At 35.6% G+C, this 20,667-nt stretch overlaps 1 protein-coding gene across 17 annotated transcripts in view; it reads left to right on the top strand.

The window, feature by feature from the left end:
- The window catches only part of RHOBTB1 (Rho related BTB domain containing 1), a 141,200-nt gene that overhangs the window by 12,675 nt on the left and 107,858 nt on the right, over positions 1–20,667 (top strand). For all 17 annotated transcript variants that reach the window (XR_008619933.1, XR_008619935.1, XR_008619936.1 and 14 more), the window contains exon 2: positions 3,399–3,499. The gene's annotated coding sequence lies outside the window, so the exon portion shown is untranslated. The remainder of the gene's footprint in view (positions 1–3,398; positions 3,500–20,667) is intronic.

The following is a 20,667-nucleotide window of genomic DNA, read 5'->3' as shown; positions in this document are numbered from 1 at the left end:
ATGCCATGAAATAAATTCATGTGATAATCTCAAATGCATTTTGTAATCTGATGTCTTAAAACAAGTGCAACATTTTTCCTCAGATTTAAATACTTACTTGATTTTTACAAAACAGTCAAATTTGTGTTTTAAGAAAGAAAAATAACACATCAACTTCTACTTTTTTCTCTCTCATTTTCTCTTTTCATTCTTTTTGTCTTTCAAATCAGACAGTCTTGCTGTTGTCACTTATTATTAAAAAATATTTTCTAAAATGGTGTCCTTAACTCAGTGTTCAGAGCCTTTCACAGTGATATTTGACTGAAAAAAAATCCTTTAATCTCCTATAATTTTTAGAGCATTGAATATTATCCCATGGAAGTTAGAAATGTGAATAAAGCAAGGTTTCCCTAGCTAGACTGTAAACTTCCTGATAGCAAAGGCACTGCTGGGTGTATAGCTATCTAGAATAAAGCCAGAGTACTATAAATGCGACTTTCATAGGAAGAGTACAATTAAGGATCCTTGGTTTGTAGAAGAGGAGGATACAATGAATTCTTAACCAAGGATTCAGGAAGACCCCTGAAGGAGGTGGCATTTAAACTTGCTATTAATTCATGTGTTCTTCATATCACTATTCACAATAGCAAAGACATGGAATCAACCTAGGTGCCCATCAGTGGTGGATTGAATAAAGAAAATGTGGTGTACATACACCATGGAATACTTTGTAGCCATAAAAGTAACAAAATCACATCCCTTGCGGCAATGTGAATGCAGCTGGAGGCCATCATCCTAAGGGAATTATCACAGAACTGGTAAACCAAATACTGTATATTCTCACTTATGAGTGGGAGCTAAATGTTGGGTACACATGGACATAAAGATGGGAACAACAGACACTGGGGACTACTAGATAGGGAGGGAGGGACAAGGTCTGAACAACTACCTATTGGGTACTATGCTCACTACCTGGGTAACAGGATAATTTGTACCCCAAACCTCAGCATCACACATTATATCTATGTAACAAACCTGCACATGTATCCCTTGAATATAAAATAAAAGTAGAAATTATATTTTTAAAAAAATAAAATCTTAGTTCTTTGAAATAAATAAATATAACTGTGTATTAAAAGTTGAGTATTTCAGGCCGGGCGTGATGGCTCGTGCCTGCAATCCCAGCACTTTGGGAGGCCGAGGCGGGCAGATCACGAGGTCAGGAGGTCGAGACCATCCTGGCTAACACAGTGAAATCCCGTCTCTAATAAGAATACAAAAAAAATTAGCCGGGCGTGGTGGTGGGCACCTGTAGTCCCAGCTACCCGGGAGGCTGAGGCAGGAGAATGGCGTACCCAGGAGGCACAGCTTGCAGTGAGCTGAGATCGCGCCAGTGCACTCCATCCTGGGGGACAGAGCAAGACTCGGTCTTAAAAAAAAAAAAAAAAAAAAAAAAAAGTTGAGTATTTCAGACAGCAGACAGCTACTAACCAAGGTCTCAGAGGCAGGAAACAACTTTTGTCAGGGGTTAGGGGGTGGAGAGCATTTGATAGTGAGGGGAGATGGTTTAGAATGTCTGCAAAGGTTATGTGGAAAGTGGTAAAACATATTGATCTCAGATCTTGGAAAGCTGTGCTTGAAAAGTTTATCCTGTTGAGGTCTGTTGAAGAGCTGTTAGAAGTTTTCAAGCAAGGGGAGAAGCATGAGGTTTAAGAAAAAGACTAGAAGCACCCGGAAACCTGGGAAATGATGGGAGATTGGAAGCAGGAATACATTAGATGAGAGGTCATTGCCTACATGGGAGATGGAGGATGGTGGGTGAGTTTCTGAACTATGACAGTGACCTTGGATATGTCAATGGGAAATAGGGCTTTTTGTATGCAAGGTGGCCATAATCTAATCATTGGATATGTGTGTTGTGGGGAGTAAGAGAATGAAGATGATGCCAAGTGTTGAACCAGGGAGAGTGGCAGTGCCACTGATTTTAAGGAACAGGGGAAAAACGCAAATTCAGGAGAGGATGGGGATGAAGCATCCAAAAAGATATAATTTAAGCTCTAGATGTGAATAAAATTGCTGCCAAGTGGAGAACTTTGTGGAAGGCCCACGTTTAAGGGAAGGCAGAAGAGAAGCCAGAAGAAGAAAATTCAGGGGAGTTTCTTGAGATGGGAATTGAGGTTTCAGGGAAGTCAAGAAAAAGATGTGGATTTCAAGGAAGAGGCGTCATGCTGTGATTTGTTTCACTGATATAATCACTAGGTTGTGCCTTTTCTCTTTCTCTTCCTTTCCATGTGGCACAGCCCCACGAAAGGGGCTGTGCAGCTGTCCGTTTTGTCTCACATCTGGGTCCACACTTCATTTTTGCAGCTCTGCCCTTACTCATTAATGAGCAGCAACTGGCCTGGAGCCACCGGCAATCAACAATTTCCTTCAGAAACTCCTCCTTACTATTGAGAAAATGACTTAGTAAGGAAGCTGCTTGTGTCTTTGTTAGAGAGGCACAGAAAGGGAGGAGAGCTGGATGATTTGCTAATTGGGAGTTATTGGTTTTGTATTTAAGGTTTCCTGATTCAAGCTTCAGGTTTGTTTCTAGGAATAATACAGTTTTTACAGCAATAATAACTACCTCCAAGCAAAAGTACTGTTTTGCCCTTCAGTTTTTATATTAGGTAGTCAGTCGTACTCATAAAATAGTCCATTTTATCTCAATGCCTCTATTTCAGGTTTTACATGAAAAATTTCTCAATGAATTTTTTATTAGGAGGATAAAATATTTGGTTTCTTTGGAGGAAGTGATATGTTTTCTCCTAAGAACAGGACTTACAGGGTTTCTCCTAAGAATAGGACTTTGTTTTCCTTTCACCTAAATTACCAAGAAATTCAAATCCATATTATAACTTCAATCACTTCAACTGTGTTGACCAGTATATATGGCCTATATATATATTATATATATATATCTTTTATTTATATTTCATTAATTTCTTGGAAAGCACCTCAAATCCTCAAGGTAAAAAGAAAGTTGTGGCATAAATAAATAATTTTACTGTTAACTAAATTCCTTTCCAAACATTATCTCATTTGACTGTCAAAACAGTCCCACTGAGTAACTGGTATTATTACTTCCACCTGGAAGATGAGGGAAGTATCACCAGGAAGTTAAGGACTTAAATTTCACTCAGATGGAAACTATGAGTGCGATTTGACCCCAGATATTCTGTCTCCAAAGGCAGTAGTCATTTCAGCCTTCTTTGCTCCAACTTTTGTAAGCAGCTAGGAGACTTGTAAATGGCATGTAGTTGGCTGGCATACTTCTCATTCTCATGAGAAATAATCACTGACATGAGAAACTAATATTGTTTGAGTGGTTTTCTTCTTGATAGTGAAACATTCCATGCTTGTATGTATCTCTTTCCTAGGTTTTATAATAATCAAGAAGCACATGAAAGAGGCCTCTTCATCAAGCATTCTTGACTAAGTTATGAAAATGGAATTGAAGTTTATTTTCCCCCTTCATATGGTAAGTAACTACTAATTTAGGTAACAGAATTGGCTTTCCCCTTTCTTACAATATTTAACAAAGAAATGGAAAAGCATCTTGTGTAAAGATGGCATGACTTATGAATAATATCTAGATTGTTTTCATTATGTTTCACAAAAAATAGAAATATTTCATTTTTTAGTTCAATTATGGGTTTTATAAATTCTAGTTGAATATATTTTATCTGGTTTAGAATTTGAGTCATTTGGACCTACATATGAGTTTTGATTACTAAAATAACATAACTCTTCTATCCACTTTATACACAGTTAAAATTCTTTAGTGCATAGCATTTTGTACAGGAAATTGACATGTGGACTCTGAAAAGTCATGGCCATATACAAGGAAGATTTAGAAATGACCAGATTGCTGTGCGTGGCATTTCTCTTTTTCCCAGATGCCTTAGCTTGGAGCATCCACCCTTTTTGGCCTGGGCACTGAATGTCTTTAATTAGAAAATCTTATTAGAACTAGAGTCATCCCAAGTGAGTAAAATCAGCTTTTGAAAAAAGGTCCACATTACTGAGTTTTTTCCCCAGAGTATTGTGCCTAAAAAACGTAGAATTATTTGAAATGGACAGTTTACTCTCCTTTGTCCACCCATAAAATTATTTGTTATTTTCACTCTTCATTGTATTTTATTTTTCTTCATATGTTTATATGTTCTAATGCATATTTAAAAGGAAAACTCTCTGTGTGTAGCTGCAAATATTGTAAAATTTCATTTATTCCAAAGAATTAAGATGGTGGGCATATCTGAATTTGTGGGAAAGCTGAATTATAGATAACTCTTAAACAAATGTGGCTTTTATTACCTTTAACTACATATAGTAACTTCAACAAATCATAATAAAGTAGAAGTCCTTAAGGAGACCTGTTATAATAAATCATATGAACATTTTGTTATTAGCATATAGATTGGATGTATGTAGGAACTTGTAAAGTGCCTGAGGTTCCTTGAAAATTGTTTATTCTGTGTCTAAAATGTGTACATAAGACTGAAAATAAATGTTGAAAACACCATATATTATCCACCTATAAATAAAGTATTTACAAAGCAAAAGTAAACGTCCACCCAGCTCATGAACAAATTATCAAAAGATTTTAAATTTATTGAAGTCCCAAATTAATGAGATATTACCATGTGTGCATAAATAACTTAAAGAATAAAATTTGCTGATCCTTCTCTCATATGGGTATTTGTGCTAATGAACCAGGATCCTATTTACACTATTAGTCCCCAAAGTAATTGCTTATTTGAAGAAGTTCTGTCTTATGGGTTTTCAGTTAATTAAATCTATTTGCATTTTATGCACACATTTCAAATTCTCAAGCCCTATGTTTCATAAGCCAGATTCAAATATGTTCATGTAATAATATCTCTCATTAAGGCTGTAGTCTTTCATTTTTAAAGGAACATTCAGAATAGCCATATGCATAAAACACTTATTAATAAAATCCTTTCAATATTTTAGAAAAGTCAATCCATTAAATGTTATTTTTTTTAGTTTAAATTTTCCTATTTGTAATGGTGATTACTATGCTGAACAGACTTCCAATCTCTAATGTTTCCGTTAACTTAATTTATTCAATGATTTTTTTCCTTTGATTTTGCATGTCAGTTTTTAACTTCTAATATGCCTTTAGAATTACAAGCACCCTTTTCAAGGTACGTGCATATTAACTGGTTGATCTTGCCTACCCAATTGGAGCAAAAATATGGAGCAAAACTTTTCTAATTTTAATACTGAGGAAGAGAGTACAATAATTCAGAAAGTTAGAGAGATTTTAAATGGTATAGTTTTCAGGTAGTTGTCAAATATTTGACCAAGAAGTTGGGAATTAAAGTACGTAAGTGATAAAAATTGTAAACGTCTTCATTAGATCCAAACTATGGAAATCTTTCATTGCTATCCTACCTGGGAAGCTTGAAAAAGATACTGAAATTAGGAGGTGGAAGAAGTAGAGGGACAGGCCAGAAGGAGGGCGGGGCCGGGAAGCTCTGCAGGGTCCATGCTGTGTAGCAAGGCAAGGCCAGACATTGGGGAAGGTACCCAGGGGCACAATTTGGAAAGCAGGTTTGAAATCTAGTTTTGAAATCATGCCATACTAAACTATCTTTAGGGGGTTATTACATGCTCACCTATTTCAGTGTTTAGGTGTATTAGAGTGCATCTAGGTGTATTCCTCTTTGCAAAGATGTAAAATGCAAAATCTGAATACATTTAGATTCAAAAATTCCAGCCTAGTATTATATCTGAATCAATAAAGAGTAAAGTATCCAAGAGGAAAAAAGAAAGAAAGAAATGATATCCTAAAATCAGGATAAGCATGACACTTATTTTATTCTTTTACATAGAACAATATTGGACAATAATGTGCTTTTGTTCTCATCTTAACATGGGATTATACTATAACTATAAGAAGAAAAACAATTTTTGATACCCTGAAAAATCATATGTCTTATAATAAGCAAATTTCATTCAGTTAATTGTTATTTATTCATTTAAGCAATGATCTATGTAAAGTGTAATACCAATAGTCTCCTAAGAAGATATCATTTTCACTGGAATAGCCCTAAGGAAGCATTTCTTCTCATTTAGAGAAAGTAGGGATAAAGCACTTGTATTACCATTTGTATAAATTTTTAATACTGAATAAAATATTAGTATTTAGCTTAATATTGATTCCCAACATAATATTCCTCCATAATGGCATGCTAATTGGTTAGAATTAAATCAGACATATTCAAGAACACTGAGAATAGACCATCTAGCACTTGTAATTTTTTTTCATTAGTTTCCAGAATTCCAGTTAAAATGGAATTAATCTGTCGATTAAAAGACCATGGAACAATAAAAGTTCTGTGCCCTATGTCATGTGCACCGCCTTTCCCTCCCACTGCTCCATGCCCACCATAAGAAGGAGCGGAAGAGGAAAGAGGGCAAATGAAACGCACATGAAATTCGCATGTGAATTTCAACCTCAATGTCATTGTGTTCAAGAGTGAGACAGTCTACATGCATTCTAGCCCTGTAACTTACTATGTGTGAGAACTTAGGCATTTTACATAAGTCTCTGGGAGTCACAATTTCCTCATCAGTAATATTAGTCTAACAGTATCAGCCTCTTAGAGTCATAGAGGAAGTAAAACAGAGGTTCCCAATAGGAGGAAATTTTGCCCATCAGGAGGCATTTGGTAATGACTGGAGATCGTTTTGGCTATAACGATTGGAGGGGTTGAGTGTGCTACTGGTATCTAGGGAGGCCAGGGATGCTTGCTAATATCCCTAGATGCATAGGATGGCCCCCAACAACAGAGTCATCTGGCCAAAAAAATCAATGGTATCAAGGTTGAGAAACCCTGGAGTAATGTGAAGTAATATATGCAATGAGCACAATGCCTGATACATAATACACCCTCAAAAATATTAGTATAATTATGTTGTTACTGTTGTCATTTGAGAAGGAACTCCACATCACCTAAATGGTATCCGTACTGAGTACTGTCAACAGTTCAGCAAGCCCATCCCAGTACAGTTAGTCAGGCCTATCTGCTAAGTTATCTACTTGAAGTGGCCAATATATAGGTGCCTTTAGGAGTAGAGTGACCCACTTAATACTTGACTAGTCTAGAAGGCACATAGATATGATTATAGCAAAGTTCATGGGCCGCCATTTAATTTCTCAGAAAGTAGTCATTTAATCTTCCTAGAAATTGGAAGAAATAGAAAAAGACAAATAAAAAGTAACTTACAGGCCAGCCACAGTGGCTCACGCCTGTAATCCCAGCCCTTTGGGAGGCCGAGGCCAGTGGATCACCTGAGGTCAGGAGTTTGAGACCAGCCTGGCTAACATGGTGCAAACCCATTTCAACTGCAAATACAAAAAATTAGCCAGGCATGGTGGTGCACACCTGTAATCCCAGCTACTTGGGAGGCTGAAGCAGGAGAATCACCTGAACCCAGGAGGCAGAGGTTGCAGTGAGCCGAGGTCACACCATTGCACCCCAGCTTGGGCAACAAAAGCAAAACTCCGTGTTAAAAAAAAAAGTAACTTATAATACCAAGTGACTGTTAATTTTTTAACTTTTGCTGCTAGTAATGCATCAGGAGTCTCCTGATGATCATGTTTTACTTTATAAAATAAGCTAATATTTGGACAAATGGCTCAGAAATATGGTCTGATTAATATGAGATCTTGATTAATTGGTTATGTGATACATGAATATTATCAATTTCAAAACCAGTTGAATGCATCAAAATAGTTTTGACTTGATGCTAAACCATTTTAAGGGGGGAAAAAATCTTGGTTAATGCAAGAGTTTTGAGGTCAGACGTGAGTTTGCATTTCAGCTTTACAACCTTCAAGCTGTGTGACCTTGGATAATTTACCTAATTTCTCTGCACTCAGTTTCTTTGTCTGTTTAACGGGCATAAATTTACCTTGTAGGGCTCTTGAGAGAATTGAGACACAAAATATTTGGCATATATGAGAAGTGAGTAAATGAAAACAGTTATTATTTTCATCATCTTTATTATTTTGACTCTAAAGTAATTCTGGGGACCTCGCATTGCCTTGGAGTTCTAATTATAGCCTTCTCTTCTCATTGTAAAGAATGATAACTATGATGTTAAGTACTTTTTACTGACAAAGAAACTTCAAATGACATTTGTTACCTCAATAAACAAAAATCTTAGACTCATTTCAAAAAAATTCATTTCTGAAGAAAAAAGAAAACTTACATATCAAACATGGAATTTCCCAGTAAGGATATTTTTAAGGAAATGGCAGATTTCCAAAATTAAAGAATGAATAATGTACACATCTTTCTAGCGTATTTTAATATAGTTGATAATCCACTTTTTAATTAGCCACCTAATTATAAACCATTACAAATTTCCCCAGGTGAATGTAGTAACCTACTTCAGAGAGGGAAGTGGCTCTTTGAATGGGCATTCCTACTGTGAAATTTGACACTTTTTCGGTCCCAATTTGTTCTAAACTTAAACAGCTCAGGAGAGATGGGAAAGAGCTCTGTTTCATAACCTAATCATTTCTACTCCCAGGAAGGTTGAGTAGAAGGTTAAATTCTAAATTCACCTTTCATCAATGTTTAGGTTTTTCCTTTTTCTTTATTCCCCAGAGAAGACCCCACTTTTTATGTGTTTTCCCATCATTCGTATGTTCTAAGTTTGAAAATAAAACATTTACAATTAATCCAAACTCTGGGTTCCTCCATTTTTCTTGGTGGTATGCTTTCTGCTTAGCTCATGTTTCCCCAACTTAAAACTCTCAATAAGCAAAGGACTGAAAGGTACCTGAGAAGAGCATCTCAATGTCATAATAGACACTTGTTTAATTCCACAACCCAGACAATGTTAAGGAGGGACATTTTTAATCTATTCCTTAGCATTCAATGCTTGAAGTTCCCAAAGTTTAATCATTTTTTTATCGTATATTCATAACCTTAGTCAAAAATGTGTTCAACTTACCAATTGGTCCAGCGGACATTTATTGATTTTTGTATTGAATTCTCTCTTCCAGCCAGTTTTAGCTTTGTGTAGTTACAACTCTAATATGTTTGCATTTAATTTTAAACTATCACCTATCATTAATGTCTTGCTCATATTCATTAAGCTAATGCAAAGCGGAGAGTTGAACTATTAATTTTAATGAATTTAACTGATCACTTTGCTTCCACCCTTGCCTCCTATAGTCTTTTTTCAATAAAGTATAAATCATATAATTTTGCTCCTTGACTCAGAACCTCTATTGGCTCCCTGTTTCACTCAGAGTCAGCCAGCAGTGACCTGCCTGACCTCACTTCCTTCCGGTTCCTCCCTCTCCCATTCTACTCTATTCCAGCCACCCTGCCAGAACATATAGTGTGTTTCTGCCTTATGACCTTTTCACTTGCTGTTTACTCTGTCTGGGACACTTTTCTTCAGTCACACATCCACGACCTGCTCTCTCACTTCCATGAAGTCTTTTGTTCAAATCTCACCTTCTCAATAAGACCTTCACTAACTACCTCTAAAAATGTAATCTCTTCCCACACTTCCTAGTTCCCTTTTCTGATTTATTTCTCTCTTTGATACTTGCCAACTTCTGATAAATGATGTAATTCACTTGTTGTTACAGTCTTTCTCCCTCATCTAAAACATAAGCTGCAGGCAGGCAATGATTGTTGTTGACTTTCACTAGTGTATCCCAACCATGTACTCCAGTGCCTGGTATTGGTTAAATTGAATTGAAGTCGAATTGCACCCTTATTCACCTCATTTCTTTTCCCTCAGAGCCATAATTTGCCATTCTGCAATATAGTGATTGTATATTCTGGTGTTCTGCCTTTATTATAGTTTGTTTAGGAAAATTTTGATCCCCTTACCCACAGCTAGACTTACGAGATGGAGGGCATGGTTTCATTGTATTTTCTTTTTGACCATTGATAAACTTTAACTAGGTAAGTTTGCATTTTAGCCATATTCCTTTCCTTATTATTTTTCCTATTGGGCAAGACACTGTTATCACCAAAATGGTAAATTTACTGGGATAAATTAGAATCATGATCAAAACACTCCTGGGTAAATTCTTAGGCAAAAAAAGGTAGATACAGATGAAAATAACAAGCTCCACAAGCAATTAAATGAAAAAACAAAAGAGGATTAGTTTCCTTTGAACCTAGGCACACTTTTCCTAGCATACATGTTCCTAGCATAAATATTAGAGCCTTGAACCTGGTTCGAGAAAATACCTACCTACTGATGACAAGGAAGCCATAAATATAATTTATGACCAAAAATTAGTCACTGTTTATTATTGCTGGTGACACATGATACATAGGGGGAGATCTGGCAGTGTTTCAGACATCTCCAGCCAGCCATTTATCATATCATAGAAGAAGAGGAGGTATTTCTATATTAATGGCCTCTATAAAAGGAAGTGAGTAGAGGAATGTCTGATATGTTTTGTCATTGAGAATCAAAGGGACATTGACAATGTTAAAAATGTGCTGAGTGGATTACAGGTTTTGTATAAGTAGTTCTTCAAAATAACAATGCCAATGCTCTATTAAAAAAAGAAAAAGAAGAAGTAGAAGAAGAAAGGAACTATGTTCTATGTTGCTTAGCTCTCTCTTGTGCCCTTGAATGACATTTCTGGATGTGAGCTGAGAAACAAAAGCTTGATTTATCTCTAGAACCAGCAACATTTTGAGGAGCTTGATAGCCTTGAGACCCTGCTGACTCACAGCCATGCTGCTGTCCCAGCACGAGTTTACACTGCAGATCGTTTTGATACAATACGCAGAGACCCAACATACCCACTCTCACTCCCAACTTAGCCTTAATTCTTTATCTCAGTCTATAATGTAGAATAAAACAAAGCCCAAATCATGTTAATAACTTCCACTTGATTGAGAAATGCAAACCCATGTTCCCTTTGTAACTACTATGTCTATGCAAGTGGAGACATAAAGCCCTTTGGGAGAAGACTTTAAATATGGGGTTGGAGATGTGAACAGGAACTTTGTCTCAGAAATGGTAGGAATAAGCCACTAAAAAGTTGTTTTAACATGGCCAATAACTTCTGTGATGCTTTGCAGAATTCTGAAGACGCCATTAAAAATTAAATAAAAAGCCTCAGCTCAGTTTTGTGTATGCTTCAATAGGCAAAAATATATATTTAATGCAGAGGGTGTTGAATCTGAATTAGTACAAATATTATTAATTTAATGTTCATACTGCATTTTATGGTTTATAAACTGCTTAGCAATAATTTTATACATTTTTCCTCACAGCAGCACTGTAAAATATATCAGCATTTTATTTTCCCATTTTATAGATGAGGCAACCTTTAATAAGTGATCTATTTCTTTCCTGTGCATATCGGTTAACGGGTAAATGATTAATTTATGTCTACATGAACTTCATCATGCAGAATATTTATTTTAGTGTGAGTTGGTATTTATTTTACCCGCAAAGCATTACAGTATCCAATTATATATGCATGTTTTAAAGGCAGTAAAGCAGCCACCAGTAGTTAATGCAACATTAAGTCAGAGATTTTTAAATCTACATAAATTCTGAGTTAGGGTATTAAATCAACCATCCCTTTTTCACCCCCTTGGTTCATGTGGGTGAGAAATGGTCCTTCTATAAAATGACCACATGGCATCTGGGGATTGGGACAGAAAAGATGTATTGAGATTTACAGAATTTACAATATTAACAGTAAAATAAAGAACCAAGTGGTTTATAATTACATTTGGTGAGAAAAAAGTAAACAAATCTTATCATTTGCCTCTGCCTGTGGAATAGCTTGTGATTGTGAGGCATCTTTTTTGGTCTCTTTCTTCTTTCACTTTCTGCCTTCATTTCTTCCTTTTGTTTTCTTTATTAATTTTTGCATCTGTAAAATTGTTGTCTTAGCTGCTTGTATGGAGGAGCATAAGCAGCCATACATAAGTGACATGTTAAGGTTTCATAAATAGGGCAACACCCCATGAAGCTGTCGTTGGCATTATTTCTCCATATTGCATTATATTATATTGAGCTATAAGTAAAATTGCTTCTTTGAAAGTGTATGGTACTTAAAGGCCAAGGATCTCAAAATGCTCCCTAAGCACTGACTCAGCTAATACACTTCTAATATCAATCTACTACTCTAATGCTACAATTTAGAGAGGAAAAAGCACCAAAAAATTCAGTCATTTTATTCTAAGTCAGAATTTGCTTAATTAGAAACGTGCCTTCTTTCCATGACAATTTATAATATATAATTCTCCTTCATTTACAGATCTCAAGACTCTTAAATTTAGCCAATGAAGCTAAGATTTTAAAAAATTTATTGCAAGGAGTCCCTGCCCTAATTCCACATGCAAAAGTTTCTGATAAAGTCTAAAGATTGGCTTGTTAGCTGAGCTGTCAAAGGCGCAGATGATTTAAAACACATTTTGTGTGTTAAATATTAAACTCTTTCTGAATCCAGAAATTCTCTCTCAAATTTAACATGTATTTTTGAAACCAAAAAGTACTTACAAATCCAGAAAGTGCTCTGATGTGAATTTTAAGGAAATATTTTTATAATTAAAAGTTTTGTATATAGTGAAATATAAAACCCATTACATTAGATCTACCAATAAGACAACATATTATGAAGTAATATTTTTAAATGTGTGATTTCCTATCGGGTCTGTTGGACAATATATACTTAATTGGGCATAGAAGTTTTAAAAACTGAATCTTTAAAACAAACAAAGGGCATTACTACAGAGGAATGTCACTGAAATATTCGTTTCAGACTTCTTGCATAAAGACTGGCTATAAAAGGAACAAGACGGGGCTGTACTTCAGTATACGGTTTCCTAACTCGGAGTTAGATACACTTGACCTGTGAGTGGGCATTGTAGATAATTTTTATATAATGAAGGCTTTTACTATATGAATATAAATATGGAGATTTCAGCGATCTTACTCTCTGTGATAAAAATAGAAAAGAATATATATATAATATATATACATATAGTCAAAAGAAGCATTTCAAATATTCGAGTACAAATTAAATATATGAAGTACATAAATTTTCTCCTTTAAAAAATCCTTCCAGGTAATAAAATATCCTAATGAAATGCTGTTACTGCTTTCCTTATGTGCCACCGTTGCAATATGTAGTACCCCTGGGCTTTTCCTAGTCCAAGACTTTTTCGATGGCATTTATTATTCCCATTTACATTTATTTGACCCATATTGCAGCTTCTAAATTGGATATATCATTTTCCCCTGAGAATTTCTTGTCCTTACCTAGCCTTAACAAGAGAACTGTGAATTTATATCACTTTCTAGTGCAACAATGAACTGACTGGGCAGAGAACCAGATAAGACTCCTCCCTTCCACTTCCTCATTTTCCACCATCCCCTTATAGATCATGAGGTGCAAGTGAGCATCCCATTATTGTAAATGTTGAACTGGGCTTGATTCCCAGGTTCTCAGTTTTGTAATCTCAGAACCCATTATTACAGTGTTTCTGTTTTCATTGATTGTCATCTTTGTATATATTATTCTGTTAGCTTTTGCCAAAATGAAACATTTCGAAGAGAGATGCTTATATGGAAAAACTGAAAAATCATTTTGTTCCTGCTAAGTAAAAACACTGTATTCCCTTTCAAAGAGAATTTATGTATAATCAGGTATTCATGATTTTTCAGAACAGCACGTGGAGAATGTTACTGAAACTCCATCTTGCTTCCTCATAAAGTCAGCAGAGCACTTAGTCAGTTATTACCTAGTATTTCCATGCAAGCAAATAAGTAGCATTTTAGCTTAAAATTTCAGCATTTAGTTTACACATCACTTAAAAACTCTTACGAGTAAACATGCCTATCCATTAGAAATTGTTTTTATTTGATAGTGCAAGTACAGAACAGAGAGAGGCAAAAGGGCAAATGCAGGCAGTGTCTTTCCAACAATTGATAGGACAAGGAGATTCTGGGCCAGGAACACAAGTCTCTGGACCATGTAGCAAATGTGTCCCTGGTGAGAGAAAAATGCATTAGGTTGTCATGGCCTAAAAACACCAGCCATTTACACATTCTGACGAATTCCCCTGATTCTGAACCCAGACTAACTTGGTAACCAGTTCATTGATTATGATTCTCCTTCCCATATACTTGGATTTATATCTATATCTATACCTTTAGAGAAAAATACAGCAATCAGTCAATATAGTTCATTAGCTTGATGGACATATTTTTATTGTAAATCAGTATCTTGGCATGCTGCTATAAGGAAGCATTTTAATTAATGTGGTTGTTATCAATGAGGTCATTTTAAGATCATACAGCTCTCAGCCACACATACAGAGGTAGAAGTTCCATTTCTGGAACAAGAGATGAGTCATTTCTTATTCACATTTGCTTATAAAAAATACAGTCATCCCCATACATGCCGTCATGATGCCTTCTCTACCCCACAGAAAAGAGAACTAATGTTTGTAAGAAATTACAGTCAGTTTACCACTATCCTCAGAGAAATAAAGTCTCTTCTGCAGGTTCCTGCAACCAGTAAGTAATTAGAGGTGACATTAAAACTCAGTTCTGACAGACGTCCTTTCAACTAAACTTGTGTCTCTGCCTAGAATCAACTGCTAGCAACATGCCCTGACTAGGAGAAACAGATGAGATTTCTTTGGCTGCTAGAGAATAAACACTGATCATATTGGTTACTTCTTCTAAACAAGTCTAAACTCAAATCCCATGCCCAAGAAATGGGTGTTCTGTGCTGACCCCCCAATCTCGATGGATGTGTAGAAAAACCTTGTCTAATCATTTAGCTATGTATATTTTTTGGAGTCTGATTTTAAAATGAATGACAACACAAAGGCATTTTGTTCGTAGTGAACTTAAGTATTCATTGTATTCTCCTTATCTTGAAATTTGAAAAACAAAGAGAAACTATAGTTATTTTATCAAGCAGTTTGATAGTTGTCTTTCATGTCTATTTATATCTCTTGATTTAGTCAGAGTATGTAATTAGTCATGAACCCAGTTTCCATTATTACGTTTTGTCAATTGAAATATTGTTTTGTTTCCAAGTATACATTTATATTATTTACCTATAACTAATTTGAAAATGGTTTTAAATATATGTATTTGAAACTGCTGGAAAGAGGGGTGACAACACTCTTAACTGATTATAGACTTAGTGATGCACAGGTAAAATATTTTAGATTTGCACCACACACTTTAGATATTAGGAGTATTATATTTCATGTTATGGAGATAGAAATTTCTGATGACTATTTTTTATCCTAAAGAATAACAGACACCAAATGGCATTTATTCAGTTATTTTGATTTAGTTTAATAAGGTCATTCTTCCATCTTCAGGTAAACTATTTGGCCTAAACTACTTCAAACATTAGAACCTTTACTTTGAAAAAAGATCATCATCAAAGGTAAAATTGTATCACCTATATCGGGAGCTCATTTCAGTGTTTAGTGTCCTTCCTCACTTTGAAGAAATTCTTCCTAACATATAACTCAAGTCAGCCCCCAAATGGCCCATATGTTCTCTTCTGCAAGTAATGTAATAAATACTTAATTATTTTGCTTATTCTTCATTTTTCATCCTTTTAATGCTCAGTTTGAATCTATGTTCTTTTCCCATTATCCCAGGCCACCAGGTTTCTCCTAGTCTAGTATTGCTTCATGGGCTTTCTGTGTTACTGATGGCATTATCTCAGTTGTTGGTGTTGTTTCTTTTGAATATGAAACTCAACAAGCGTTGCCCTCCTCATTTAGTTCTGATGTTTCTATGATGTAATCCCTAAATTACTTTTTTCAGAATTCCTTCAGAAATGAAGTGCTAATTAAAAACAACAACAAAAAAGAAGGCTGTTAAGAAGGCTCAAATACAGTTTATGCTAAAAATTTTAAAGAAGACGATGGACAATTTTCTCTCTTGGATGCTGTTTTGAATGTAGACAGAAAGATAAACTAAATGACCCCCTGATGATCTCCTAGCTCTGTGATTTTGTAATAATCTTAGCTTGTAACATCTCATTTTCTGCAACCACTAAAATCTTATCTGCCCTGAGATATGTGAGTGTTTAACAGATGAGAACCTTTTGATAGAGGAAAGACGCTGCTTGTTTTCTCAGAAGTAATTTTCTTAATAATTGCTTACCTTTATATTTGAGGCAGTCCATATTGAATCCTTAAATCCAGAGAAAATCATAAAAAAAATTAACATACTATATAATGATATGCAATCAGTCCTTGGCTTTTGCCTTTGTTGCCCCAGCATTAGAAATATTTACTTCTATAGTCACGGTTTAAGGATTCATGAACCCCATTTTTTCAAACTAAAATCATTCTTGCTTTCGACACTGCACTTGTTTCTATTTAAATGGGGAGTTTTGTTAACATCAGTGGATATTTTGCCTCCAAGTGAGGCTACCTTCCGAGCAGGGTTGCCATAGAGCAAATTGCATTTGACAAGGCTGTCTGGGGAAGATTTAGCAGTAGTTAGATTAAGCTTGAGCTTGCCATTTAATCCACCACTACTGGTATTGTGTGCTAAGCTGATGATCATACTTAGAAGCACAACAATTAGGTTATCAGTTTTCTCTCTTTTTTTCTTTTTTTATTATACTTTAAGTTCTGGGATACATGTGCAGAACATACAGGTTTGTTACATAGGCATACACGTACCATGGTGGTTTGCTGCACCCATCAACCTGTCATCGACATCAGGTATTTCTCCTAATGCTATCCCTCTTCTAGCCCCCCATGCCCCGACAGGCCCCAGTGTGTGATGTTCCCCTCCCTGTGTCCCTGTGTTCTCATTGTTCATCTCCTACTTATGAGTGAGAACATGTGATGTTTGGTTTTCTGTTCCTGTGTTAGTTTGCTGAGAATGATGGTTTCCAGCTTCATCCATGTCCCTGCAAAGGACATGAACTCATCCTTTTTATGGCTGCATAGTATTCCATGGTGTATATGTGCCACATTTTCTTTATCCAGTCTATCATGATGGGCATTTTGGTTGGTTCCAAGTCTTTGCTATTGTGAATAGTGCCACAATAAACATACATGTGCATGTGTCTATAGTAGAATGATTTATAATCCTTTGGGTATAAACTCAATAATGGGATTGCTGGGTCAAATGGTATTTCTGGTTTTAGATCCTTGAGGAATCGCCACACTGTCTTCCACAATGGTTGAACTAATTTACACTCCCACCAACAATGTAAAAGCATTCCTATTTCTCCACATCCTCTCCAACATCTGTTGTTTCCTGGCTTTTTAATGATTGCCATTCTAACTGGTGTGAGATGGTATCTCATTATGGTTTTGATTTGCATTTCTCTAATGACCAGTGTTGATGAGCTTTTTTTCATATGCTTGTTGGCTGCATAAATGTCTTCTTTTGAGAAGTGTCTGTTCATATCCTTTTCCCACTTTTTGATGGGGTTGTTTTATTCTTGTAAATTTGTTTAAGTTCTTTGTAGATTCTGGATATTAGCAGTTTGTCAGATGGATAGATTGCAAAATTTTTCTCCTATTCTGTAGGTTGCCTGCTCACTCTGTTGATAGTTTCTTTTGCTGTGCACAAGCTCTTTAGTTTAGTTAGATCCCTTTTGTCAATTTGGCTTTTGTTGCCATTGCTTTTGGTGTTTTAGTCATGAAGTCTTTGCCCATGCCTGTGTCCTGAATGGTATTGTCAAGGTTTTCTTCTAGGGTTTGTATGGTTTTAGGTCTTATGTTTAAGTCTTTAATCCATCTTGAGTTAATTTTTGTATAAGGTGTAAGGAATGGGTCCAGTTTCAGTTTTCTGCATATGGCTAGCCAGTTTTCCCAACAGCATTTATTAAATAGGGAATCCTTTCCCCATTGCTTGTTTTTGTCAGGTTTGTCAAAGATCAGATGGTTGTAGATGTGTGGCATTATTTCTGAGGCCTCTGTTCTGTTCCGTTGGTCTATATATCTGTTTTGGTACCAGTACCATGCTGTTTTGGTACCAGTACCATGCTGTTTTGGTTACTGTAGCCTTGCAGTATGGTTTGAAGTCAGGTAATGTGATGCCTCCAGCTTTGTTCTTTTTGCTTAGGATTATCTTGGCTATACAGGCTCTTTTTCAGCTATTTTGGAACCAGTAGAAAATTTTATAAATAATTTCTACAAATACAAAATGAAAAAATAGACCTCATATGTCAGATGGATAATTTACTTAAATTCAGGTGCTCATGTTATTATTATTAATTACATCAATAATGATAATGATGATGGTAAGAGTGTCCCATAAAAACTAGCTACCCTGAGCTAATCTGTGGCAAAACTTTATATGTATGATTTTCATTGAATCGTCACAAAAGTTCTCTGAAGTTTTACCGAAATAAAAATGGTGAGTTATGCATATATTCTGGGACGTTTTTTCTGATACTGACTTTGACTCTCCATGCATATTTTTACAAGGAGTTGTTTAGCATTCAGTTGATTATTTTTTGTTACTTGGTCCAACTGCCGTTTAGATGATACAGAATGAACATAGAAAACCATAGCATTAATCTTGCACTGTAAAAGCCCTATTTGTATTGTGACAAAAATATAAATGTGAAGTAAGCAGAAAAAAAAAGCTATGTAAGCTCTTTTCTGACCACGGTACTATTAAAAAGTATTTGAGTCTTACGTTGTTTGGTAACGTTTCTATTGTGCTTACTATAAATGCGAAAATAATTATGCTACTGTCCAAAATGATTCTAAAGTTTCATAGTGAACTATTTTTATCAAAAATGTATTAGTTCCTCAGGTAAATGTGAAGCATTGAACTTAATACAATTACCAAGATCTATGAAATACAGAATTAATATTCAATACCGATCTGAATTATATGAATCAGTAAATATTTGATCTAAGGAACTAAAAAGGAAAAATGCATGTTATTATTAATATTCCTGTATCTTGAATAAATACATGACTTGTGGGTGGAATAGTGAGTTTATATACCTGAAGAGAGTAGGGTTTAGTTATGCTGAATATAAGCTGTGACTACCACTCAAATCACCTAAGCCCCACTGTACTCAAAATTAGGAAGCATTTTTAATATAATAAGCAAAATTGGAATAGACTTGTAACCACAAATAACCTATTTTTTTAATTATAGCATTGACAGAAAGGTTGCTATTAACTATTACAGGCAAACAATCAGTGATCACTATGACATTTTGCTAAATGACAGCAAGCTTCATCCACAGCATTGGATGATGCCCTGACCAGATACAACTGGAGAGTGCACTGGAAATACAGTCTTTGAGTAATGATTTTACCCAGTTGGCCTTCTATGTGTCAATCAAACGGTTGGCCCAGTTTGCCAGTTCTCTCCTTGCTGACATCAGAACTGAAATGGGTTGATGTTTGAAGTCCTATAGTCTTCTCTTAGGTGTCCACCTGAGAATGGAGGAAGGGATTATAAGCCTTATATTCCATTATCATCCAAGGTATTCTTATTCTATTTCTTTAAATACTAAAAGCGTAGCCTAAAAGTGATCCAAAAAGCTAAGTCATATTATGATGTAATAAATGCCTAGTAAACAACTCTAGAACTGAAGACTCCCAAGATTGAAGGTCATAGATGATGATCCTAAACTCTTCTGACAACTGAAGTGATGCTAAAACACACAGACAATAGGACTCTCTTGACCTTCCAAATTCAGGCTGTTCTGATTGATAGAAAATCCTAACTGAGCCATAATGTGTCTCTCTATAAATTCCCCTTACTGGTCCCAGATGTAACCTTTGGGGCTAATGAACTGTCGACTTCCTCTTTGATGCCCTGACAAGCTCCTTTCCAACACTTCACTATTTCTTCTGTTTTCCTTCCTTCAACACCCTACTCACTTTCCCCTGAACATACTCTGATTTTTAATGTTTTACAAACCCAGGGTATTGCAAAAACAGGATAAAGCACAATTAGCAACAGCTCATTCTAAGCACTGTCTTTCTCTTAACACCAAAGTTGCTTTTGTGGCTGCTATATCAGAGTGACACCTGAAATTCCTAAGTGCTTCTCAAATATCTAAGCCAAGTCATATGTGCCCCACCCTGTATCTGCACAGTCGGGTTTAGGTTTTTTGTTTGTTTTGGACCTCCATAGGAGACCTCACATCTATTTCCATTAATGTTACCTCATTAAATTTGTTCCATCTCAACTTCAATTTTATTTTCATTTGGAATGTAGACTGTATTCTAATTCTGTCATCTCACTTACTCACTAAGTGAAATCCTAACTTTGCATCAGCTGTAAATTTAACTAGCATACTTATACTTTCTATTTATTCAAATACCTGATTTTTAAAAAATATTGACAATAACAAGAACACGGGCATCAGTATTAGAAATGTCCTTCTAGACTGCCATCCATTGCCATCTCTAGCTGTGACCATTCAACAAACTGCCAACACCCCTGATGTCTTGCTCATATTTTTTCATCTTAGCCCCAAGGATGCCATGTGATGCCTTGGCGAACATCCTGTAGAAATCCAGATACCCTAATAACCACCATTGGTTAACCTAGTAACTCTTTCAGGGAAAGGAAATGATGTTTGTCTACAAGATCTGTTCCTTAGTGAATCATTTGGTGCCCGGC

The sequence above is a fragment of the Pan paniscus genome, chromosome 8, assembly GCF_029289425.2.
Source record: "Pan paniscus chromosome 8, NHGRI_mPanPan1-v2.0_pri, whole genome shotgun sequence".
Lineage (NCBI taxonomy): Eukaryota > Metazoa > Chordata > Mammalia > Primates > Hominidae > Pan > Pan paniscus.
This window is presented reverse-complemented; position numbering and strand designations above follow the sequence as displayed.